General features: G+C 40.9%; 1 protein-coding gene and 1 long non-coding RNA gene across 2 annotated transcripts in view; both read right to left on the reverse strand.

The window, feature by feature from the left end:
* LOC109022897 (myosin heavy chain, skeletal muscle, adult) overlaps positions 1-27,105 on the reverse strand; it is a 117,035-nt gene that overhangs the window by 71,127 nt on the left and 18,803 nt on the right. The gene's annotated exons all lie outside the window — the stretch shown is intronic.
* On the reverse strand, positions 463-4,737 carry LOC107212377. Its single transcript, XR_004499739.1, has 3 exons — positions 2,317-4,737; positions 2,080-2,127; positions 463-507 (listed from the first exon to the last, which is right to left on the reverse strand). It is a non-coding gene; the product is annotated as an uncharacterized LOC107212377 (long non-coding RNA).

Below are 27,105 nucleotides of genomic sequence, written 5' to 3' on the forward strand. Positions count from 1 at the left end.
GAGGCTGCCCAAAGGAAGCTGCTGCTGCCACTTACGTAGATCATCCAGGCTGCGTAACGCTCTTTGAGGTTGTACAGCACGGCGGGTTCGTGGAGGTGGGTCATCATGGCCATGTCCTCGATCTTGTCATACTTGGGAGGGTTCATGGAGAAGATCTGGTCATCCTTCACCGTCAGGGTCTGTCAGAGGGCAGGAAGGATACACATGTCAGCTAAGAATCCAGAGTTGGGATCAAATGTTGTCCTTCATCCTTGTTTTTGACTCACCTCTCCCCCTTCAGTCTTGACAGTGACTTTTCCTGCTTCCCTGCTTGTGACTGTGCCTTTCACAAAGGATTCCTTTGCATGAACCACAAAGACAGATGACTTGGCATCAAAAGGTTTGTTTTGGGCTGCAATTCTCTCCTTCTCTGACTTTCGGAGGTAAGGAGCGGCCTCCCCAAAGATGGCCATCTCGGAATCCGAAGACATGGCTGCACTTTATGGAGGGGCTTGTCAGCAGAGAACTCTGTGGAAGAGCAGATAGGTTGCTCAAATTTGCCAAAATGTTAGCACTTGTTAGGAGAAGAAAAGAGAAATTGTGGAGAAAAAAGAAACAATATTAATACTGGTTGTTGCTTCTTGGAAGGAATAGCAAATTTTTGCATTGGTACAATTCAAGATTTATGAAAAATGTCATATTTATCCCAACATTATAAATTGGGGGGTTATTTGGCTTATACTGAAATTGCATTTAAATATATATAAATATATATATATTTAAATATATATAAATATAATCTATCTCAACTATTCAGGTACTGTATTGTAGAATTAAGAACTTCAAAAATCCTTTCAACTGCTTAGGCACTCTTAAAATTAATTTGGAATTATTATAATACTTTTTCCTCACAATGGATATTTTATCACAAAGCTCCGAATGCTCATACTCCACCGTCTGAATTGCATACTGAAAAATCAAGCTTCTTAAAGGTTCACTTTCAGTATTTAGAACTTTTTAATAATTGTATTAATAATACAATTTTCTCTAATTTTATTAACTGCTTGAATCCAGACATAAATTGCAATATGACTATTAAAAGAAGATTAATGCTGTTCAAACCACACTGAGATAGCTCCTTTCCTAGTACTTTGTTTTTTTAAAAATTAGTAGGATTTTAGAGAAAAACAAAGCTCAAAGATTTAAAGCTCAAATGAAGTATTTAAAAATAAGGAATTTTAAACCCTGTATTAATTTCTCTGAAATATTTTATTTTTTCCCCTGCCTCAAGGGAAAAAAAACCCAAAACCAAACCCCTAAGTAGGCAACTTAGGAAAACATTTAAATATCTCTTTCTGTACAGAGTTAAGTACCTGATATTTACACAACATTTAGGTAGCTGATATTTACACAACATTTAATCTTGTATTTATTTGTACTAAAATGAGAATATATAACATGTAACATTTTGTGTCTAGAGGAAAAGGTAGTGGCTTCCAGAGGAGGAGGGCTGCATCTCCCATTTCTTGTGAGGTAGAGAACGAGCAGAGCAGAGAACAAAGGGCAGCATTGCCTTTTACAGAGGTGACAATCAGAGCTTGGTTTCTTATATTACAGCTCTTTCTACTCTTACTGCTTTAATGATTCCATGGAAAATTTTGGACAAAGTATCACATTACTTTATATATTCTGAGACAAAATGCTGAATTTTGCAGCTTTCCTACTGTCTTAGTTCAATTACACATACAACAGCAACGATGGGAAGGCAGTACACATCACTCCCTGTTAGGTGAGTTTAGCAGAAGCAAATAATGTCCCCATTGGGATTTTCTGGCCTGCCATGAACAGTCAGAGACTTCAAACACAGCTCCTTAAAGAATGGACCAGATGATCTTACGAGATTCCTTACAACTTGGACTGTTCTATGATTCAATGACTCACTTGAAAACTTATCAGCCCTTGGCACCCCACCACCTTATACTGTGACTACAGTGGACTTGAGAATATACAGTGAAACAGTGACCATTCACCCAGCCATACACACACCCCACCCAAAAGGATCTGTCTCTGCCCCTAAGAATCAGTAAATCAGCTTCTTACCTCTTGTGACACCAGATGTGTGGCTTGTGGGCTGGCAGCTGGTCAGTACTGCAAAACACAAATAGCAGTTCCCAAATTGCTGCTGCACAGAAATCAAGAGTGAAAATATGCAGGTGCCTTGAAAACAGATTTGTAATGGAGTCCCCTCCTGGACAGGAGCACTGGAGGCAGCAGGAATGTGGTGGCACATTCGGCTGCCATCCCCTTCCTGCCAGCCTGCAGACCCCATCCTCTTACCTTGGAGCTTTCTGTGGAGCCAGGGCAGACGTGTTGCAGGGACGTTTTATACGATCTCGCCTGCAGATGCTACAGATGCCTACTCTTTCTTCGGTCAAAAATATTTTGGCAAACCCTCTTTGGCTAAGCATTGTCTGGCAAACTGAACTAAGGGCATAATTGTCATTTGACATGACTAGATATAATTAGAAAATTTTGATGTCTTAGTGGCTATATGAATACATCTCCTATAAATAATGTGACAAGGGTGTTAAGGAGGGAATCTGGACTAGTCAAAGCACTTAAAGAACTTGGATTCAGGACTTATGGATTCTATTGCTGGCTTTCCCACCGACTCACCGCACGACCTGGGATGGATTGCTTGGTATGTCTGTGCTGCAGCTATCCCAGCTGTACAATGGGAATGTCAGCTTTTATCTTTCCCTTGTGATGGTGTGAATCCTGCAAGAAATGCCTAAGAGGAATACATTAGGCAAGCCACTCAGAGGGAAGTAAGTATTATGAAAAGCATTTGGCGGATGTGCTGGTAGGATTCTGAAAGCAGAGGAACAATCTCTATGATAGTGTGATAGTGCTGGTGCCTGAGAGTCATAGACCGGGCAAGATAGTATAAGGGACAAATATTTTGTCACAGAAATAAGAGGCTGGGGTGCAGCTGCACTACTGGGGTGGGTCTCAGAGAGAGATGTGAGGTCACTTTTGATATATGAAGAAGAGCATACATACATTAGTGCAGATATACCAATCTGTACACTTGAAATTGCAAAAGAAGTGGGAGATTCTCCAAGAAGGGTTATTATAACCCTGTGCATGAATTTTCGCTAAGGTGAGTGTTGTAAGAGGTGCTGTGATTTCTGCTATGTGGATCAGTGCAGCTCAACAACAGATGTTTCTTTCTTTTCTTGGTGATGTTTTAATTAATCAGAAAGTACCCATATTGCCAGTTCAGGACAGGACCTCAGTTGTTTCCCATGTCTTTTTTCCAAGTGTGTGACCTGTCAATCTGCACCATAAATAAAATAAATCCTTGAGGTAAACATTTGGGCTTGTAGAAATGTATGCCATTTGATTATTCATGCTACTTTCAACAGGGAATGATTATGGATCATTACAGAGTCTACATTTAAATTCCTGCAGAAATTTCTGCTCCTGCAGAATTTGAAAACCGTTCACCAACACAAAGTTCAGCTCAGACATCCAAAAGACAAGCTCAGAAAAGGACTTGCAGTTCTTAGTTGATCCTTGTTTCCATTTCTGCTAAGATAAACATACCACGGACTCAGCTGAAAGCCTGTCTCCCATCTACGTGCTTCTGCTGCCAAATTCACCAACCAGGAAAAAACAGAGACCAATTCAGCCTTTCCCAGGGACACCTTCCACTATCCCAGGCTGCTCTAAGCTCCATACAGTCTGGTCTTCAACACTTTCAGAGTTTGCTCTGGGTAAACTGCCAGGACCTCAGCACCCTCCTAGGGAAGAATGTCTTCCTAATATCCAATTTAAACCTGCTCTCTGTCAGTGGGATGTCATTCCCTCTTGTCCTTGTCAAAAGTCCCTCTCCAGCTCACTTCCAACCCCTTTTAGACACTGGAAGGTTGCTAGAAGGTCTTCTTGAGTCTTCTCTTCACCAGGCTGAACATGTCTAGCCTGTCTCCAGAGTAGAGGATGCTCTCAAAGCATCTTCATAGCATCATCTGGATTAACTCCATCAGGTCCTTGTTGTTCCTATTTTGGGGGCCTCAGAGCTGAATGCAGTGTTCCAGGTGGGTCTCACCTGAGTGAGGCAGAAGAAACCCTCCCTCCCCTGCTGCCCACACTGGGGGATCAACCGAGCTTCCAGGACACATGGCTGGGACATGCTGGGCTTCTCATCCAGTAACACTCCAAAGTCCTTCTCCATTCTCCACCCAACCTGTATTTGTGCTTGGGATTACCCAGTAATACGTGCAGGACTTTAATCTTCACCATACTGGACTTTCTGAGTTCACATGGGCCCATCTCATCTACCTCTCCAGGTCCCTCTGGGTGGCATCCCTTCCCTCCAGCATGGCACCTGCACCATGTGGTTTGGTGTCATCAGCAAGCTTAATGAGGATGCCCCTGAACCCCCTGCTCCTGTTGGCTAAAGAGATATCAAACACCTCTGGTTATGTTTTCTCTTTTACAGTGGCAACTTCACCAGACAGCCACAACTTCTTAAGTATCATGGATAGAGGCTTAGCCATTTCGTCTGCCAGTTCCCTCAGGACGTGTGGATGGATCTCATCAGGTCCCATGGACCTCTAAGTTCCTTAAATGGTCTCAAACCTGATCTTCTCCTACAGTGGGTGGTTCTTCACTCTCCTAGTTCCTGGCTTTGCCTTCTGCAACTTGGATGATGTGGCTTGAGCACTTGCTGGTTAACACAGAGGTAAAAACATCACTGAGTACCTCAGCTTTCTCTAGATCTCAGTAATGAAGTGACCTTATTTCTTCCAGAGAGGGCCCAAATTTTTCCTATCTTCCTTTTGCCACCAACATTCCTACAGAAGCTTTCCTTGTTGCTTTTGATGTCCCTGGCCAAGTTTAATTCTATCATAGCCTTAGATTTTCTTTGCTCCTTGGCTGCTTGAACAATTCTCTATATTCCTCCCAGGCTACCTGTTCCTGCTCCCACCCTCTGTAGGCTTTCTTTTTGCATTTGAGTTCATCCAGGAGCTCCTTGTTCATCCATGCACACCTCCTGGCATTTTTGACTGACTTCCTCTTTGCTGGGATGCATCACTCCTGAGTTATCCCTGAAAAGTCCAAAGTCTGCTCCCCTGGAGTCCAGGTGAGCTTGTTGTGTCCCTTCCTCACTGCCCCAAGGATCTCTAACTCCACCATTTTGTGGTCACTGCAGTCAAAGCTGACCTTGAGGTTCACATTCCCCATCAGCCCTGCCTTGGCTGGTGAAAACAAGGTCCAGCACAACCCTTCTCCTTATTGGTTCCTCTACCACTTGATGCGGGAAGTTATCATCACAAGTCCTGGACCAGATGGAGTGGTTCCAAAGGATGGCTAAGAACTGGAACACACCTCCTATGAAAAAAAGATGAGATACTTCACAGAATTATAGAATCATTATGGTTGGAAAAGGCTTCCAAGATCACAGAATCCAACCTTTGACCAAACACCACCACCCTCACTAAACCACAGCACTAAGTGCCGTGTTCAGTTGTTGGGGCTGGGGCTGTTCAGCCTGGAGATGAGAAAGGTTCAAGGACACCTTCTTGAGGCTTCTCAGTGCTTAAAGGGGGCTTGTAAGAAAGACAAAGCAAGGAATTTAAACGGCAAGGAACGCTATTTTTAAGCTGAAAAAAGGCAGATTTCAAATAGATATAAGGCAGAAATATTTTATGATGAATGTGGTGAGATACAGGGATGGGTTTCCCAGAGAAGTAACAGATGTGGCACTACTGGAGGTTGGGTTCAATGAGGCTCTGACCAGTATTCCAATGACTCTGAAAGTATTCCTGAGGTCTTCTCTGAGTAGCTGCTGTTGCCTTTAAGTCCTGTTCTCAGTGGCATGTAGCAAGCCTCTCTTATGCAGTGCTGGGACCTAAGGTAGCTTCTTACATATGAGTCAGGCTGTGAGAAAGAATTCCTTCCTTGCTCCCTAATGTCCTCTCAGTAGTCAGATGACATTTTATCTAGCTGCAAATCATTCAATGTTTATTTAGTCAAAGGCCAAGTGTGTTTGGTCAGTGTTCCCATGAGGACACAACTGTCACTCTGTGTTATGTTGCTATGTTATATGTTATTCTGCCATATAGCTTTCCACAGCTATATAGCAGAATAGATCCATATATATTCTTTGTGAAAAAAATTGTGAAGGAATTTTTGAATTTATTGCAGTAAAGGTGAATAAAAGATATGTTCAATTCCCAATTTTACTTCAGGAAAGTATTGTGTACATTTCAATATAACATCCATAACTATGGTATGCAACAGTTCTACAATATCTAAATGTAATATATGGATATTCACCTCTAATTCTTACTGCTTTACAAATTTGCTGTACATGAGCAACATGCTGTTTGCCAGTATATTTCACAGTCCTAAACGCAAGTGACACCCTCTATCATTACAAATAGTTACAGTGGTTTTCTGTCCTTTCAAATATTCTGACTATTTTTATTATCTTTTTACGGAATTGCGTTCTCAAATTCAAATTTTAGGCAGTTTTTCTTGATGTAATTGTTTTATATTGTCCAAAGACAATGCAAAAAAAATCAAAATTGTTTAGTTTATGGAGCCTCACACAATTTCTACACATTGAATGAAATCAATTTAGAGAGAGTAGTAACAATATAACCCTGATGAAGTTTATATGCACTCAGGCATAATGACAAATTCAGGTACTTTTCAGGGTATAGAGAGAAGAATACAATTATCTGTGCTCTGCCAGGGAAGCTGAGGAAAATACCTTTGTACTGAGCTCCTTTAAAATATGATAAAATATATGTCATAAAAGAAACTGTTCTCCTGTCTTTTCCATAAGCCACACATCCAGTGCAGCACTGACCTGTCTTCTCAATGTCACCTTCCACGGAGCCTTTCAGGGCTCTTTTTACGTTACAGCAACAGCTGAGAAAAGAAGTCACTGATTCCCATTGCTGCCAGGACTTAATGGAAACTCAGCAGGCGATGGCTGGAGAAGTTAATTTCTTCTTATGTGTTCTCTCTGATATTAATATCTGCTACTCTTTCCCCACTGTTTTTAGGGTGATATATACCTGAACCTTTTTTCTTGTCCCTCTCTAGTCGCTTTCCGTGTACAAGCACAGAGGAAAATAATATCATGCTGAATTTGCACAGCAAAAGTTTGCAGTGCTGCAGTATTTGCTTCACAAGATCCAGGATCCAAGGGAGTGGAGATGCTCTCAACAGGATATGTTAATAAAACTGAAATTCTTCAGTATATTTATTCCTGGTCTAGCTCTGGTCCTATTCAACAGCAGATAACTTTTGACAAATATAGTTGGGGCAGTACAATGTGTATTGAAGAACGTGGTCTTGATTTTGAGTTAATTCAGGAAATTCAGAGCTCACTGGAGAATTAGAAGTATCTTAGTGGTGTTCTGGTGACAGCATGCTCTGTCCACCTGAGTAGCAAGGAGAGTCATAGTTCCCAAAGATGTATCATATGACAGAAACCGTGCCATCTCAGTAGGCAGTGCTGTAAACATGCTCCTGCAATGCCAGCATCTTGCCAGGAATGGGAAGTTCTATTTCTTTCAAAAGCAGGTGATAATTTAGAGACAGCTTAACTAATAGCTTGGGAGGACTTCAGTCTCGTGTCTTGCAGGAAACATTCAACTACCTGATGAACTCAAGGGCTGATTAAACTCCAATGAGCTGTAACTAGAAGTATTTCATTATGGAGTGAGATTTAAATAATGATGGTTTCAATATCAGAACAAAGTAACAGCATAATTAAATAGCTGGAATGAAAAGCTGGATTCATGTGTTCACATTTATCTTTGAGATAAAACTGTGTAACTGAGAGATCCTAAAGTCAGCATCAGTTCCTTAAAAGCTTCAACAGATCAGGAAGACAAAAGGTATGGGCAGACAGCATAAATATCTGTTCACTCTAAACATAACAGAGGGAAAATGCAGTACTCTGAGTGCTTCTAACCAACATATAATTGCATTGCAAACTACTAGAAAACCTTTCAGTATGAAAAGACTTGAAATATCTTCGTTGTTTTGGTGGAGTAACATTAGTCCTTGCAAATCTGGTCATCTTGTTTTAACAAATCCCAGCTGACAGCTCCTGGTGACATCTCACAGAATATTTTCTGTTCCAGAGGAAGTCCCTTGCTGACATTAAATTTGGTATGCTGTAAAAATAAAAATGAAAACGTTAAAAAGTATTTATTTTTAAATTCTACTGTTGTCCTCTACCTTCACTTAAATAAGAATATACAAAAGGGACAATTCTTTAGCTAATATTTTACTACACTGCTGTAAAACACCTTGTTTATTGGGAGAAAGAGCTACAGGCCAACTGAAAAATGTCAGTTTTTGACATTTTGACTTAAAAAGCAAAAAGTAAAAAGGAAGATAATCTAGATGAAAAATGTAGGGGATTTACACATCTTGCTTGAAAATGTATTGATAAAATCATTCCAATATAGCATGGTGCCATGGATGACACAGATGCATGTCAGAGGTTTGGAAGATGATACAACCAATATTAGCAGAGTGTTGCATAAGTCTTCCAAGAGAAAATATAGATATATATATATATAAGCAAAGACTTTGCAGGGACTTAATCAGCATTATCAGTAGTGCTTTGAACTAGAAAAACACACAATGGAGGCAAAAGGCAAGAAATATTACAGAGCAATTTAGCTGAAAAAGTTAAACTAAAACATATGGAAACAATAACCAGAAAAACTGTTAAGTAATCGCTGGTGTGTTGGTTTTGGGATTTTTTTCCATCTCGGCTCCTTGTTCACAGGCTTGGAATTTCAGGAAATAATCTCAATGAATATTATCAAGGCAAATAAACTGAAAGTTACATTCAAGTTTCAGGGCAAAGTGGGAAAGAAAAAGTAATTTGGACTATATTTATAGAGGTCAAAGATGGAGATAAACATGAGAAGAATATCACAGAAAATCAGTGGATAACCAAGGTTTTTGTGTCATTGAAACTACCAATACTGACAGCACTTCTTTAATTTCCTGCAGTGAAATCAGAGAATCAATTATAGAAAGGATTCAGTTGGAAAGAGCCTGAAAGAGCCATGGGCAGAGACACCTTCCACTATCCCAGGTTGCTCCAAGTCCTGTCCAACCTGGCCTTGGACACTCCAGGGATCCAGGGGCAGCCCCAGCTTCTCTGGGCAACTTGTGCCAGAGCCTTACCATGAGGAATTTCTCTCTAGTATCTAATCTCTAACTCTTCTCTTTCAGTTTAAATCCATTACCCCTTGTCCTACAACTTGGCGTGGTGAAATCACAGAAAGTTTCCAAGCAGCATAATCTCTAGTATTCTTTTTCTGTAAGAAGCCAAAATTTAAAGACTCATGTCCAGACTCTTGTTCAGACTCTTGCCCTCTCACTGGAGTTTACCCTGATGAATCTGAGGTATTCATCCTTTGTAGTTGCTTTATCTTCTTTCACAAAGCTAATTCCTTCTCCCACTGATGATTAATTAAATTTACTGCCATGTTGGCCTATAAGCTTCTTATAAAGAATCCAAAGTCCTCAATCCTATTGGCTATCTGCTCTAAGTTCACAGACAGTGAAATACACTGGAGAAAAGTCCATTTCATGCTGCTTTTCCTAGAACACTGCCTCGTGCCAGGGAACACTGCACACAGGAGAAGCCAATCACTTATACTGATAAATCATAGGCACATTTCTTGTCAAGCTTTTGACCTGTGCCAGCAACAGAGATCCTAAACATATTTAAAGGCATAACTGGACAGCTGGCATTTTCTGGGACCCTTCCCAATACAGTCTGCATCCAGCCTCACCATGCTTGATACAGAAATAGTTTACCTCTATAAGCATAAACAGTTCCATGCCAATTGGCCTAAGTTCCTGGACATGTTTAATTTACTAGTGTAGCTGCAGTGTTACTCTGGAAAGGTTTGGAGGAGCAACAGCGATATCTGTCCTTGGCAAAAGAAGGACTTGCTGGAAGAAGTAACAACACCTTGATGAAAAAAAGGAACTAAAATCCATTGTGCCTCTCTTAACTTTCTGCCAACGCTTCCATCCCTTCAGGGCTGGACTCCACTCCAGCTGGATGCAAATCTCAGAGGAGTCAAAAGGGAGGAGGCAGATTGAGGGTAAAGTCCAACTACAGGCTGTCCTGCACAGTAGCAAGGAAGGGGAAAGGATCTGCAGTGCTGACATTCCCATGGAAGAGGGAGGATTTCATTGTGCTGAAAATAGATCCTTCTTGAGATGGAGACTGGGCAGCTGTCTCACCCTTTGCCAGCTCTTAACCATGGCTTGCCCTCCCCCATGTTCTGTGATTGGCTGTGAATTCAGGAGCAGGAATTACAGCAAAGCAGCAGAATCAAGTGGGAAAGTGGAGGCATCTCAACATTAATAATCTGTATCCCATTAGGACACCATCCTGAAGTCTCCATCCATGTTTTTATCCTGGTACCATTCAGCTCACAAATTAGAAACTTGACTTCAGTGTGTGGATGAAGAGATAGAGATGGAAATAACACATGATATGAAATACCTTCTTGAACATCCTGAGGCTATGTAAAGTGTTTTCTCAGGATGTCTTGCAGGCGCCTTATTTGGAAGCTGAAGATGGGCTGGACAAGTGCGTGGTTGTAACCTTTTAAAATTCTCTGAACTGTCTCAACTGTTCAATCAGCAGCTAATTAGTAGATGGTGGCAGTTGTTAATGAGAACAACACCCCTGTGGCTCACAACTTTTTATCTTTGAAAATCTCCCTCAAAGCCCGATGAGTGAGTAACAGATTGTACCTTTGGCAAACTTGACAATAATTAAGGGACTCAAATGACAGAGATTTAATCTGTCTGGAACCCTGAATAGGGCTTGTCAGATAAAGTTTATTGCAGTTAACTGAGTTTTAATCCTTCCAAAGGCCAGTTTTGGTGATTCAGATGGATTCAGACTGTTCTCAACTATTGCAAATGCAATCTTTTGTACACATCCAGGGAATTGTAATTCCCAGGTCATTCAGATTTCCTTTTTGTTACCCTTGCATTCAGATTTCTTCTGCTCATAGCTGTGGTAGTAATCCTGTGCCTCTGAACTTGGAGAGTCCTGGTGTTTTGTGCCAGTGACCCTTTTACCTATCTAGTGGAAGTTGGAGCCAGGGGATGACAAAACAGACTCTGTGGATAGCTATGCCCAAAGTGTTCTTGAGCTACTGTAGTCTCACCTAGACAAGGCAGGGATTATTCATGGTGGCAAGCAAGCCCAAAGTCTTTCTCAGGTGGGAATTCAAGTTCCAACAAGAAGAAAGCAAAAACCTGTCTTTACATATGTCACTATTTCTTTTAAGTATTAATAAAAAGAAGCCTTTAAAACAAGTCACAGTATGAAAGCAGATGCATCACAGACAAGACATCTCTCAGGAGGGCACTGTGTTGCCTGCTGGAGCCTTTCCTGACAGCTGCTGGCTGCTTGTTACCTTAAGCAAATTAAAATCACCCACAGAATGATAAAGTTTTTGATGAAGCCACCAGTAGGGCATATGGATTGCAGGCCAGAGCTACAAACCACAGACTTAACCTCATGAGGATGGCAGGAAAAAGTCAGCAGGGATATCAGGATTCAAGAAGAAATATATTTTTCCCCATGTCATGTGCTGACCCTCCCTTCACATCCAGGAGCACAGGGCTTCCATAACTGCCAGAGTTATCAGGGTCCTGGATTTAACCAGCTGCTGCTTTCCTGAGGGAGACAAGTCACATTGAAGAAAAGCAGAGTTTGCAAACTCTCTGCAGGTGGATACAGGGGCCCCTGAGAGATCCCCCAGCATGTGGGTGTGAGTGGCAGTGCTGCCCATTGCTGGATCACTTGGTTGTCTGGACTACAGGTGCTGGAGATTTGTTGTAGGTGTAGTCCTGACCTGCTGAGGTCAAGGTATCTTTCCTGATCTGCTATGTAGAAGGATGAAAAAGGCACTGGGGAGGGAGAATAGAAGGTAATACCTGTGCTTTTTACTGGACTAGCAACTTGCTGGTCCTTCAGCCTTAAAACATATCTTGGGCATCAATATTCAAGCAGCTCAAAGCTAGCAAAAAACACTAATTAAAGAAACTAATAGGAAATCCTAGGGAGAAAGAGCAACAGGAGGTATGATGTCACTTTTTAAATTGGCAGAGTCTTGCAATAACTGTACTGAGAAATAGGGAACACCACAAGCCTTGTAGGACAAGCCTGTACTACTCATTAAATCCCTTGTATTCAAAGCCAGTCACAGGTATACCAAGTTACCTGTTACTGCTGGAAAATCTGCATTATAACATGAAAATCTGGACTGTTTGTTGCTGTCTTGACAACTGAGATGGTAACTTAATATTTGATCCACATGGGCTGTGGAATACTGCAGTAAATAAAACAATCCCCCATTAGTTCAGAGGTAAGATGAGAGCGCAGCAGCAAAAAGTGACTGAAAATAAGAGCTGAGAGCATTAGCAAAAATCACGTGTTCTGTGGGTTTCCCAAACAGGCAGAGTGACGTGGAGTGTACCAGTGTTGTACTTTGGAAACTGTTAGGGAGCTCTGGTGCCTCTGTATAAAGATCTGGTGGCACCTCTGCTAAATATTCTGCGCTATCCCAACATTGCACATTCAGAAATTACTGACTCAAGGGCAAAAGGGAGTTTGTGAGACCACAGGGGAGCAAAGAAACTCCCTTGAGGGAGGAGCTGGAAGAGTTCAACTTAAAGCTCTTGGGCCTTGGCCAGCACCCAAGGGGCACTAGTGAGCCACCCACTTGCTTTTAGGTGCTTCAGATCCTTACAAATCCATCCTACAGCACATTGCCTCCCCAGGCTCTGTCTCATGCACTTTGCAAACTTGACTTGCCAAGTTTGAAACCCACATCAGCCTGGAGCCAGTATCACTGGGCACGGCACGAGCTGCTTTGCCAGGCAAGAAGAGGCCCCAGCTGGGCCTGGCTCCAGCAGCTTTCTGTGAGCTCCAAGAACACACAGAGAGCTTTGCCTGCCAGGTGTGTGCTCTGCCCAGAGCCACAAGCAGTGGCTGTGTCTGGCGCTGCCTGTGCCAACAGGGGCCTGTCCTGAGTGCAGAGCAGCAGCACCTGGGCTCCGGGCTCTCCGTGGCCTCTTGGCAAGGGGGATGTCCCTACCTGTTGGCTTCTTGTGACAGGCAAAGGCCATCCCAGAGCATTGTCCTGGCAGTGGCTCAGCCTCGATAACGCCTGATGCTGAAAAAGCACAGGAATGGTGAGACAGGCAGATGTGCTGGGGCTTTTCCTTAACATCACCCCATTCTTCAAGTGCTCCTGGCTCGGGCACATCCCAGTCCTCCTGTCTTTGTTCTGTGTGGGATCAGGAGTCTACACCTGGTTTTCCTCCCATGGATTTGTCTGGCAGATTTTTGAATTAATGGAAACCTCCAGTAGCCACTGAATTGATGGTGATGAGCTGTTCAGATTAATTACAAGTGTTTTGAGGAATAGGTGACACTAAATAGTCTCCAAAAGATGGGGAGGCACTCTTCTCATAGGGGAGTCACTCTTTGGGCTCCTCTATTTTCTGCCACACATGAACCATAACCTTTTCAGATTTATGATGTGGACATCTGCACTGTCTTGGCCTGAACAATTCTGTCAGTGATCCATCCCTAAGGATCCCAGACCAGTTATTTTTATGGATGGTAGTATCACTGCTCCTTGGGGTTGGGTTTCAGAAACAGGGAGATTGTTTTTCACTGACATCTTAAAATTTGAGGGGGAGATTAGAATTCTCCAGGGAGTAAGTGTGGCATTTGTCTCTGTCAGCTGCACAGAGTATATAATCTGTTCCTATAATAAGAACACAAGGATTTATACAAGTCAGGACATCATAAATTATGCTAAAATGTGGGGGTCTTTTGAATTCAGGAAACTGAAATGTAAATTAATGGAAAAATGAATGTGCACCCACATTTCCCTGCACACTGTTTATGTGTACTGGATCCTGTCTACCACAGTCAGCATGGCTCAATCAGCCCTGGGTCAGAACAGTATTGTCATCTCCTGAGGGACAGGGATAGAAGGAAGGGAAAACTGGGCCAGAGAGGAGTCTTAGAAGTCATCTGGTGCAGTGCAGCTGAAGTAACTCACCCTCTCCAAACTATGAAAGAATCACTGACCTTGTGTCAATCTGACAGTTTGCCCACTCAGAGAAAATTTCTGGTCCCCTGGCATGACAGAACAACCAGCTGCCGTGGGTCTCCTCAAAGTTGTAGGGAAACAGGGCTGTTGATGGTGACTTGCATTCAGCTCAGAGGAAGGTGCTGGGATCCATGCAGTTCTTGCCAGAGCAGCAGTTCCCTCATGGCCTCAGCTGAGACGTCCATGTGGAAGTCCTGACAGAGCAGCCCTGGCAAAAGACTTGTTAACATGCCCAGGAAACAATCCACACATGCAATGGCTTCTTGGATTGTTTGGGAAGAGCCTATGGCATGGCATCTAGTAGACACTATGGATTATCTGCATAACAAGGAAGTTTGGATTTTGTTTTATGCAGAACATTCAGGGATCTTCTAATGCAAGCCAACAGAGTGGCATGAGCAGGAAGAATGTGATTCCCCTCCTAGTGTCAGGAGAACAATGTGGCATGAATGAACCCTTTCTTAGCCTGGTATTGTATAACCTCCAGTGAGCAGCTTATCCAGAGAGCACAGGGAGAACTACTCTCCTGCTAATAACATAGACAAAGAGAAGCAAAGTTAAAAACAAATTATGTGATGTAATATAATGATGAGCAGTAACTCTGGAAAGAGGCCATACCATCAGTTGTTTTAGAACAATAGATATAAAGTCACAACAGCCAGTGCAAAATTCCCACCCCTTGTTGTAAATTCAGTGTTTAAAAGGCATATGGCTCTCCCCCAGACAATTCTCTCCCTAATGGTGAGAAATGTTTGACATGTCCTGAAGGCTTTTGTTAAATGATTTTTGTGATTTGCAGAGTGCTATTCATGAGTGGGCACTTTGGTATATCATTTATCTATCTAAGACTATAGTCTGTGCTTTACACATCTGTCTGGATGTAGAAGCTTGATAAATATCCCTGTCATTCATTTGCTATCCATGACAAAGCTAAAACCTCCAGAGCAGAACATTGGAACTCCTGGAAGACCATCTGGAAGAAAACAGAAGATTAAGCCTTACATTAAAAGCAAGACTGCTGTCATTTGGAAATGAGAAGGATAGGAACACAGAAACAGACACCTCCCCAGTCTGCCTGTAACAATCAACCTAATTACAGTCAATTCTGTAAACTCATCAGGTCACAAATTATTGCCAAGTTGTAGTGAAAACCAAAAGTGAGATGAAGAAGAATTTCTGATATGGTGCTCACCACTGCAGTGACCAGAATTTTATGGCATCTTCCAGATCATCATTTCTATAAAATTTGTTTACCTCTAAAATTCTCAAAATATGGATATACTGGTGTTTAAGGAACAGAAATGCACCTCTAATTCTCAAAATGAATTAGCAAATAGACTCTTTGCATTAATTCATTTTGTCTTTAATATTTTCTTTCATTTTTTTTCTCCTTGTTTTTTTTTTCTCCTTTTTCTCTGGAGTTATATAAATAAACACATCTTGTATTCATTTCATCCCCTATCTTTCAATCACTCAGCAAGTGTAATCCATTCTCATTCAAGCCAATCTTTTCAATTCTCTCATCATAAAGGAGTTCATCCATTCCCATGAACATTTCAATAATTTTGATAGAGTGGAACAAGAGAGACAGAGAGAGAGATATGTGCAGTATGGACCAGGAGGCAGGAGAAAACAAAAAAGTAGTAGAGAGTGGAGGGAAAGAAGCAGTCTGAGAAAGCATTTACTGCTCAGTACTAATGCTAATGACCACCTTGTTAAGAAAGAAATATTTCTTTCTTCTCAAATGAATCTTTTTGACTGGAATTGTTCCAAGCCACCCAACTTCACAGTGTTTCTGCATAGGGTATGGCACTTCAGGACTCAGGCTGGCCTCATGAGAAGGGCCATGATCTCACTGCTCTATGCTTCACAGTTGCTTGCATGAAGGTCACACTCAATCTGTATTTACAAGAGTCACCTGCTTGTAAAATATCTCACCCTGAAGTGCCCAGTGAGCACATACTCTCTCAGGAGTGTCCTAAATACTTTCTGTCCTCCCAGTCACCACCAGTACCTCTTCTTCCCCTGCCTTGGATGTTTTCAGCTGTTTCTTTGGGTGCTCCTGCTCAAAAGCACTTGTGGTGTGAAAAGGCACCAGAAACAACCTGTCTGCTCCTCCTGCAAAGCCAGGAAAAAACAGAGAGTTGGCAAATTGATCTGTTTCCCATGGCACCCATGGCCCAAAGAGACAGTCATCGAGGGACTGGCCAATGGAAATGAAATTGGGTGGAAAAACACAGAATATTCCCAAAGCTGGTAGATCTTTTCTTAAGAAATTTCCCAGAGATTCATCTTTGGTCTTTCTTTTGAAATTATATATTTGCCTTTAAAGATTTCAAACCTCTACTTATCACTGCTTAAATAATATTTATTCATAATTCCTCTTTATTTTGAAAGGGCCCAGCAGCATGTGCAAATGGTAAACATTCCCCACAGTGAAAAAATTGCTACTATCAAGCCTAAAATTATGTGTCACAAATCAGATACTGTGTTTTCTGGGCATTAGATTATTCAGGGTAAAGCACTTACACTAATTACTCATAAGGAAATAAAGCTGCTCAAGAAAAATAGTTTCTGTGGAATAGGGATGTGTTCATCCACCTCTGATGACAGGAAAGGGAATGGAGCTCTTATGTTCTAAGAAATACCTGTCACTCTTTCACATCAAGATTATTATGGACTTGGAAGTCTCTGCAATAAAAACAAGATATCAGATGCCTCTATTTTAAGCTTTCTCTCAGAGGTGTACAGTTATGCCTATTATGGATCCATGTTTTTCCCAAGATCAGTTACCTTTACATCAGCACTTACCAGCTGACAGGCAGCCTGACTCCAGAAATAGTGTGTCACTGCAAAGTGATGCCTGTCCTCCATGTATGGCAACAAATCACAAAGTGAGGAGAAATTAATTTTCCATTTCACCTCTATTAATATTCCACTTTGATCCCGATAATCCTCTGTAAGTTACAGGGTGTGTAGTGAAGTTCTTCACAGCGCAATGTGTGGGAATTTTGTGTTGCCCAAATGTACCATTTATAACAGAAAAGCCAACTGATATTTTTTAAACATTTGCAGGTTTTTTTCTATTAAAAAAATTCCACAATATCAGATGTTTGTGCAAAGCACTGTAAGATAATAATTTATTATGAAAGAAAGAAGTAAACACTTTTTTAAAACATGTTGTGATTGCTCTAAAATAAATATATATCATCCATTCCATATCTTCTGTGACATCATCCAAAGCAAAGAGAATGGATTATGGATAGTTATAAAATCTATTTGCCCTTCAGCAAATAGACATGGACTTAAAACTTTTCTACACTTTAAATGCAATCTTTAGGGAATTCACAAGAGCAGCATGTAAATTAAAGGATTCACATTCTGTCCTTTCTGTTATGGTGTTATGAAAGACTGTGGGAAGGCTCCAAACACTTTCAGTCACTCTGCTGAACAACAGACTGGTGTCCAAGTACCAAATATTATCCCTAGTGCCCAATAATCATTTACTGGTTGAACTTCTTGTTTCTATAATCTTATGCAAAACCTCGGAACACTTTTCACTGTGAAACCCAGGATGCTTTTGGCCTTGTGTCTCCCAGGTCTTTTTCTGCTTTCCAGTCAGTCACCCCCAAACCTGCGCTGGCACATGAAGTTATTGCTCCTCAGGTATGGAAATGTCCATTTTCATTTACTGAACTTATGCCAGCCTGTTTCTCCAATTTGTCAAGATCCCTCTGAAAAACAGTGCAGCTATGTAGTGTATCAACCACACCTCCCAGTTCATATCATCAGCATATTTGCTGAGAGTGCATTCTGTTCCAGCATCTAGAACGCTAAAGTTAAAAAAATGTTGGCATTTTTTTTTTGATCACTGGAACACACCACCATTTTTCTGTTAAACATTTTTTTCCCAACAAGAAAGACAAAACATGAAGAATATTGATGCAAATCACCTGTGAGGGATCACAAAAGTGTAACAAATTGTTTCAGAAATTTCAAGCTGTCAGATGCTGAGTTCAGCAAAATGACACGTTAGCTTTTGCTCTTTTGTCAGGGACTGCATATCCCATGCTCAATTAATGGTTTTCCTGCAGAAAGACTAATATAAACATTAAAACTGTATTTTTATCTGAAGGGTTTAAGGCTCAATCTGACACCTTGGGAAGGTATTGTAGGTTGCAGGAAGGACAGCCTCCTGGTTCCTTATTTGACAACCACTGATACGCCTCCAGAACACTGTCCTCAAGAGAGGGTGCTTGTAAACCAACTCCCAGGCTCACAAAAACTGTATCCCTTGTCTTTTAGCTGAAATTATAAATTGCTGGCTATCATGACTGGCAAGATATTCAATAATAGCACTGAATTTCAGGGTAGGGGACCCCTGCCCTGGAAGCAGACCAGCATACAAATCACAGCCCTTCACTCTCTGCATGAGTAAGTATTAAAACAGTTCTTCAAGCTTGCATGGAGTCAGATAATTTCAACATTGTAACAAAAATATCTTTTTAGGATTTTTGTTGTTGTTGTTGTTTTTGAGCTAAGCATGGTGGAAATAATTCTGCAATGATCAATACACCAAAAGAGTAATCACGAACAGGCTGGTTTCCTGGCAGAGCAGTCCTTGTCCCTGTGCAAGGTCCCACATTGCTGGGGGACAAACCTTTGTCCATTCTGTGGCAATGGAAATTGTTATAAATCTCAGCAACAATCCATAGGAAAAGATCAAGCCCCTGCCATGTTTTCCAGTACACAGTTCTTCCTTTGGCCATAAGATTCTCTGCCACAGCTGAGGGTCCCAGCCTGTCCCCTTGCACACATAGTGCTACATTATAGTGTGTAGCAGCATGCCCACAAATATTTTTTCTATTTTTTTGCATATTCATAAGATATAAGAATTAAAATGATCCATCTAGATCAAATAGTGAGGAAATGAAGGAACAGAAAAAGATCCTTGGGAGAAGGAATAATACAATCTGATTCATTTAAAGTGTATGCATCAGAGTGCACCAGAGAAGGACTTCCTGCAAACACTGGTTCTAAACAGCACAGTTCATGCTCTGTAGCAGGAGTTCATGCTGGATCAGCAGCACTCCATTAGTCATGACATGTTAGTAAATCACACAGGAAATTCAACACCCTTTTTGATGGGAGCAGGTGCATCACACGAATGTCTCTAGACTTTGGCAAATCTTCAGGAGTGTGTAATTTCATTCCCCAAGAAGCAAAACAAAGCTGAGCATTTTTGGATTGTCCAGTAGCTTAATTCTTCTTTAACATTTGTTCTTTTTAACAAATTTACCTCTATAATCACACAATTAGCCACGCTAACAGTTTCAAAATTGGACTGTGAACATAACCAATGGACCAAAGCAGCCGGCAAAGTAGCAAAGTCATCATCATCTGACAATTCTTCATTTCGGTCTTGAACACAGTAGTGAGACATAAACCTATGTAATGTGTTCTCATGCCACACAGGGACACATCTGGTCAAGAAGACACTGTGAACCAAAAGATTTTGGGCACAAGATGACACACTTACCTAGGAAAGATTATTCTCTGTCATCACCAGATTCTTACTCAGCACAGATACTGATTTACAAAGGGCATACAAACAAAACCTGGGGGAAGACAAAAGGGCTGAGGACGAGCATGAAGAGTGCAGCAGGAAGAAACCACGTGGACCTGTAAAAATCTCCTGTGAAAGAGCAGGTGTGTGTGTAGAAAAGCCAAAGGACTGTTTGCAGGTGACAGTGGGGTCAGAGCTCTCAGAGAATGAGCATCAATAGAAGACAGCCTGCAGGAACAGTTTTCTAATGCACCATTTAATCCTAATTTCACCTGCCACTTCTCCTGGGCTGGACATAAATCCTTTCAGTTTAGCCTTGTTTTAGAGCAGTAAGTTGCTGAGCCATTCAGAAATGTGCCTTTTCCAGAGTATGCCAGATTGCTGAGGATGCCAGGAAGCAGCTGGATGCCACAGGAGCTCAAACATGAGTCTTTGCACCTACCTTAAGCTCTGTGCATTGGAGGGAAGGTAACTGGCCTTGCATTTCCCTGTTGATTTAGCTCCATGTACAGAATCTCTCATGCTAAACATTCCCTCAGACAGGCAGCCAGTGACCCATTTGGCTTATGTTAATAAGACAAGTCATCTGAGAGTGAAAAGTAATACTGTAGTGAGAATAAATACACACTGTCCTTCCTGGTGCCTGCAAAACCCTCTGATGGGCATTTTACTGTGCATTCAGTAATTATATTCTTGGCTATAGTTTCTTCTGTTTTTGGTTTCTTAATATCATTCTTGGACCTTATTAAAATATTGACCCCTCTTTGTCTGTACTTTGTGTACTAAAGCAGAATGAAATATTGTTCAACAGACCAAATAATTTTAAAGCCATTAGCTCATCTGAGAAACCACCCTTCAAAGTTAATGAACTCAGGACTTGGCAAATTCTTGGGTTCCAAAATTCCTCTCTGGAGGTACCTGGAAGAAGTTAGGGGATGGATTGTCCTTGAGCTTCCAAAATATAAAATTCAAATTTCTGTCATTATCAGAACCTTCTTGCACAGTCAAAGGAGAGAAAGCTTGAGAAAAGTGTCTAAGACCAAATGATCTGCCACATTTTTAGCCCATTCTCTTAATAAATTGAAAACAGCCAATTAGAGAGTCCTCACAGCACTGATAAGTCAGGTATCAATGGAAAATATTCTTTACAGAATAATTTTCTTCAAAAACCATTCAGACCAACACACAAAAAAAGGAGGAAGAAAGCTCAGAGTTTAGTACATTGATTCAAAAGTTATTTTTACAGCATATCATCACCTGTGTTTGACATCTCATATTTAGTTTCACCTCCAGGTTAATATGAATTACATAATAGGATAATGGATCTAAGAAGAAATGACAGATGAATTTCTATTTTACTATGCTCTGCTTCTTTGACCATCTCATTTCACATCTGAAAATGAAAGTCCTTCAACTCAATTTCCTGTTCTCTAAATAGTATTTTAATTTCTTCTTGGCAAATAACCAAAAAAACCTTAATGATAAGAGGAAGACAGTACTTCATTATTTCCATAGGAGTCAACTTCAGATCCACACAAGAAATACTCCTCTAGCCAATACATTATCAAGCTTCCCACTTCTGACTCTGAAAAGGTGTGACAAAATGTTTGAGAATGTCTAGAACACAAAGTGCTTGAGAATTTATTGAAGTGATTTTTCTTGAGCTGTTTCTGTAACTCAGAATTACTGTTGAGTAGAAAGGAACTCTTCTTAACTACATCTGTATCTTTTATAATCCAAATGCTCTTTAGATGTCTTCTCTATATGCACTGATACTTGTGGGAATTGTTTCTAAACATGATTGAATTTGGCTTAGTAACTCAGACTTTATTCAACAAGACTTAGAAGTAGGACACTTCACCTTCCAGGATCCAATTTATTATGAGAGATTCTTCTTTTTTTTTCTTTGACTGACGTACTTTCCAACAAGCTTCCTACCTGTCAACACTGACTGGTTAATTAATGGGTTTAAAGTAGATGAGAAATGGTAGCATTTGTGATTTACAAGCCAGGCAGACTGTGGAGCTTTCCAAACATGCTTGTCATTCACTGGGTACCTGAGACACTGCCAAAATATCTTCAGTAGTTGTTATTGCATGTCTTGCAGTCCAGCTAAGACCAGATAAAAGGTTAGATGTATAATAAGAAAACAAACTTTGAAGAGCAACATAGGAACACTGAACCAGCAGGAAGTCTTGCCCTCTTCTTTTATAAGCCTCAACATTGCAAAAAGAGGGAAACATAAACTGCTTACTTTCTATTAAATACAACCCTGATTGTCTTCTCTGTAGCTCTAGCTAAATTTATTGCTTAAGTAAGGGCCTGCTATACCTTTTCTTAGATGTCATGTGCTGGGTGATTTGTTCACACAGAAGCAGTCTCAATCTGGGGCACTGAGCCTTTCTGCTCCCTAAATCTTTTGAGATATAGGTTAGACAGGATGTTAGCTAAAAATCTCTTCAGTTTCCAGGATGTGTGATTAAATGTATGGTGCAGGAATGCCAACAGCACATGCTGAAACAGTGAACTATCTGAACAGTGAACTGCGGGTGCTCATATGTCAAAGTGACCATAAATAACATAATGACAATGCTCTAATCATTGGGATATAGCCCACTTCACATAGAACAGTATTCCATTTTCAGGATTTGTGGATCAGAAGAGCAACAGACAAGAGAATATGGTCAGCAGACTTGGGTTTGCAGTGAGCAGAATGGGGTCACTTTCCTGATAAGATGCAATGTAGCAAGATACTGTGAAGGAGACCTGAACTCTAAGGGTGCTCAGCAAATTTGCAGCTGTAGTACATAGAGAAAAAAAGCATTGTGATGGAAAAATTCTGAAAGAGTCAGTACTGACATAAATGAATGTTAACATGGCAGAGCACCTGAAAAGATTCAAAATCTTCCCATATATTCCATCTTTTTAAAATACATTAGGTAAAGTGCATGATTTTGTGATACTGTCAACTGGTAAGTAATTATACTTCAGATAATATAAACCAATCACTGGCAGTCCACGCAGCTGAAAGATTTCAGCTCAGTCCACACTGAAAACAAAAATTTTTAAATAAATCCAGAATAGCAAAATCTGTAGCTGAAAAAGACAAGATAAAGCCAGAAAAGTACCAGTCAAGTCATTACATATGGAATCAGAAGTGACTGAAGACGTGGAGAAGCCACTTAAATTTCATCAAAGGAGATATGAATATTTAAAATAAAGGTTACAGTCTGTTATGCCCAGTGATTTCTTTGAAGGGCAGGAAGAATAGCTCTACACTAGTTTTTGAAGCAAGCTCATGGACCATAAATCTCTGCCTTTGATTGTCATATAAAGTAGCTAGTCTACTTATAAAGAGGGGTTCTTAAAACATCCATTCCATCCTCCTGAAGAATGACCAAAATTCCACATGGAAGACAAGTAAACATCAGGATTCTTTGTCAGCAGAAAGTCCAAGAGCCCAAGTCTTTGCATGGAAAGAAGGGAGGATCTGAAAGCCAAAGATATTCTCAGAAACCTTGTGTAATAGGAATGCAATAAAGAAAAGCTTTAAATCCCTTCAACTGTGGCAGTACTCAAGTCAGAGCACTCCTTTTGGAGGGATAGGATTTAGTTAAAGAAGGGAAATATTATATATTATTATATATTCAAGTCAGAGCACTCCTTTTGGAGGGATAGGATTTAGTTAAAGAAGGGAAATATTATATATTATTATATATTATTAATTATATATTATTAAATATTATTCTTCCCAAGCAGAAAATCCAAGAAACTGCCCTGTAGCTAAGACAGCCAGTGGGTATGAGGTTGATCCCTTTGTTCAATCACTCTGCTACAGAAAGTTTCAGATTAGCCACACGATCAAAAAGATGACAGAGACATCAGACAGAACTCACTGGCAGTTTATGGGAAGACAGTCCCAAGTCTCATACGGGCCAAGTCATTACATGTGTTCAAATGTTATTTATTGACTTAAAATTCACAGATGGTCTGGTAGCACAACATGTGCCCAAAACCTGGAAGTTTCAAAGTGTTATATGATAAAAATACATAAATATTATAAATATGTTCATGCAATTATTTCAATGGAATATTTGAAGGTTTGAGACATGAAAGGAGAGGTTGAAATAGACAGAAACATGGCCTATAATATTATAAATCTGCAGAGTTAGATCATTCAGCTTTTATGGACCTGTAGGTTAACATCTACTTGCAGCAGGGATGGACAGAGTAGACAGTAAGGAGATAGTACAAGCTATTGACTGCTAGATCTGTGTACTTACAGTTCTGGAGAAATCACCATAAATTAGTAATCTGAGGAAGAATTAAACAGGAAGAGAAAGAAAGTTTTGCAGAGAGTGGGAACACAGCTGTTTCCCGACAGATGAACCGGTCAGAAGTTAATGGTATTCTCATGGGAAACAGCAATCAGACATTTGAGATGATTTTGAGAGGAGCTTTGTAATGTTGGAACTTGAGATTACATCTACTAATTTAATGCTTCCCCATTAATTATGGTATTTTAGAAAAATAGGATACTAAGATTTTGAGCAAACTGCAAAAAACTTCACAAGGGGGCTCTGCCCAATCAACATCCCATACAAAAAACAGATCATTTGTCATTCCACGTGGAACAGAATACTTCTCCATGTAGTGTTTAGGTCTACTGACAAATTACATTTAAAAACCCCAAAACAACAACAAACACACAAAAAATTATTGTTATGTAATCTGCAATTTGCAAATACTGCTGTCATCTCTGCTATCAGAATTGAAACAGCATGCTTGGGAAGATTAATATGGCCTGGAAACCATTGGTGTGTATGATATGATGCAGGGAGCATAGCCTCATTCTGCTGTTCCCTGGGTAAAAGGAGATCTTCTAGGAATGTTGGCAGATGATTAGCAGAAATGTTAGGACACTAATCCTTCAGAGCAAATCTTCTCATTGCTGCACTTTGACTACTCGTTGCTGTGAACAGGACCTGGAGATGGTAAGGACACACTTTTTTATTAAATTTGATAAATACTGGTTCATATTAAAATAATTATAGTGAGAATTTTCTGTATCCTCCACTGGACGTGTTTGTTAAATATAGAGCTTAACATGCTGTCCTACTTTCTTAATTGTCCTCTGAGAATCCACTTGAATGTTCCTGATAAAGACTTTATGTACTGGGGAGGACAGAGATGGAATTTTGAATTGATTTGTTGAGATAAACCAGTAATTTCCATTACTAATGGGAGTTACTGAGTAATTCTCTAGGAAGAAAGGCATTTGGAACCAATAATTTGTCTGCTTATGTAGAAGGCGGTGACTGGGACTAAATGTAAATCTCCCAAGATTATTGATGAAGATTAGCTTGTGCTACAGTTCATAGAAGGCAGCAGCAGATGCCCATCCTCTTTTCTAATCTTGCACTTGCTTTGAAGAACTAATATCTGTAATGCCTTGTGTATTCATAATTTAACCTTACTACATTAAAAGGGAAGGAAACATTCCACATGCTCACTCAGAAAACGTGGAAAATGAACTTCCATGTACATGAAGTCTTCTCTTTCCAGCAGTACAATAGACTGTTTCACACATCAGCCTAAATCAAATTGGAGTGGTGCTAAAACAGCCAACTGAGGGTAGAAAGGTGGGTAAATGTGCATCCTGTGATGGGAAAGGGATGGTACTGAAGGTGAAGGCAAGGTGAGCAATACACACATCTCCCATTTCCACAGCAAATGGTAGGTAACACTTAGGTGACATGCAGAATGTCATTTCCTTCACACGTTTAAGCAGCTGAGTGACTCCAGTTACAGAACAGCTCAGTAAAGTAAAAAGGCTTAGAAGTATCTGAGTAAAGTGCAGAAAGCAGAGGGACAACAGGTGGTAAAAAGAGTCAGAGAAGGACAGAGAGGTGTACGGAAGGGAAATTACAGCTGCTAGCTTGACATTATTATTAGGATGCAAATGACTCAGAAAAAGGAGAAAAAGGAGTCAGGGGACAGATTCCCTTAACTTACCCTTTTCTGTCACAGGATTGGAGAGGTTTCATGGTGCAGGCAGATTAGCATAACTCTGATGTGGGACTCTCAGATATGAAGCATGGAAAGAAACCTAAACTATATTTTACATGAAATTTGTCACCATATTTCCTATCCATCTTATGCTATGAAGACCATTTCACTCATCACTGCTTTCTGACAAGATACAGCTATTTATTTTTTTTTTAATATCTTCCAAAACACTGGGCAATTCACTTCCTCGTGCCAAAGGAGGAGAGGAAAGACTTCATCCTTGTCAGCAAGAGGAAGGATGTACCTGCAGGGCACTGGAGCTGGAGGGCACTTCTGTGCCTTGCAGCCTCAGCTTTACAGGGACTCCCAGATGGAACCATCTCCTTTGGGACAGACACAGCATTTTTGGGGGTGGGTGTCTCCCATGCCCTTCCTCACCTGGTTTCTGCACATTCTGCCATGGTGCAGTCAGCAGTAATTGCATGGGGAGTCTAGGTATGTCCTCATTAATACTTAGTGTGAAACAAGAAAGTGCTATTGAGGCAAATCTCTGGTTTCATAGAATTACAGAATCATAATTGGCTTGGGTTGAAAGGGACCCTACAGTCCTGCTGGATTGCAACACCCCATTTCTCACCCCCTGCTATGTGCAGGGACACTATCCCGAGTTGCCCCAAGCCCCATCCAGCCTGGCCTTGGACACTTCCAGGGATCCAGGTGCAGCCATGGCTTCTCTGGGAATCCTGTGCCAGGGCCTCACTACCCTCACAGGGAAGAATTTATTTCTAATATCTATTCTAAATCTCTCCTCTTTTAGTTTAAAAACTTGCTCCTCTTTTCATATGATTATCTGCCTATGTGAAGTCACTCTCCCTCTTTTTCATAAGACTCCTTCATCTACTGAAGGCCACAAGGAGGCCTACCTGAAACCTGCTCTTCTCCAGCAGTAGCTCTCCTCAGGCTGCTCCACAGGGTGTGCAGTGGAAACGGCGGGGCCACTGACACTGTGTATTGTTCTTTTGTTAGTCACACACTCCCAAGCAGCTTTGTGGCTCCCTTTCTGGGCAGAGTGCAGATGAGGCCCTGTGCACCGAGCACTGGCTGTTTCTGTCAGCTTTTCTTCCAGCAAACATTCCCACATGTTCTTTGGCCCATCCCACCTGTGTTCTTTCTTGTGTCCCAGTTAAACACATGAAAGTGGCCGACCCAGCCAGCAGGATTTTAACCCCTCTGCTGTGATTTGCTCCTAAAAGGTAGGCCAGGCAGTTTCAGCAGGTTTAAAGCACACAGGTTTCAGTGAGATGGGCCAGGCAGTTTCAGCAGGTTTAAAGCACA

This window comes from Parus major, chromosome 18 (assembly GCF_001522545.3).
Source record: "Parus major isolate Abel chromosome 18, Parus_major1.1, whole genome shotgun sequence".
In the NCBI taxonomy this organism is placed as follows: Eukaryota; Metazoa; Chordata; class Aves; order Passeriformes; family Paridae; genus Parus; species Parus major.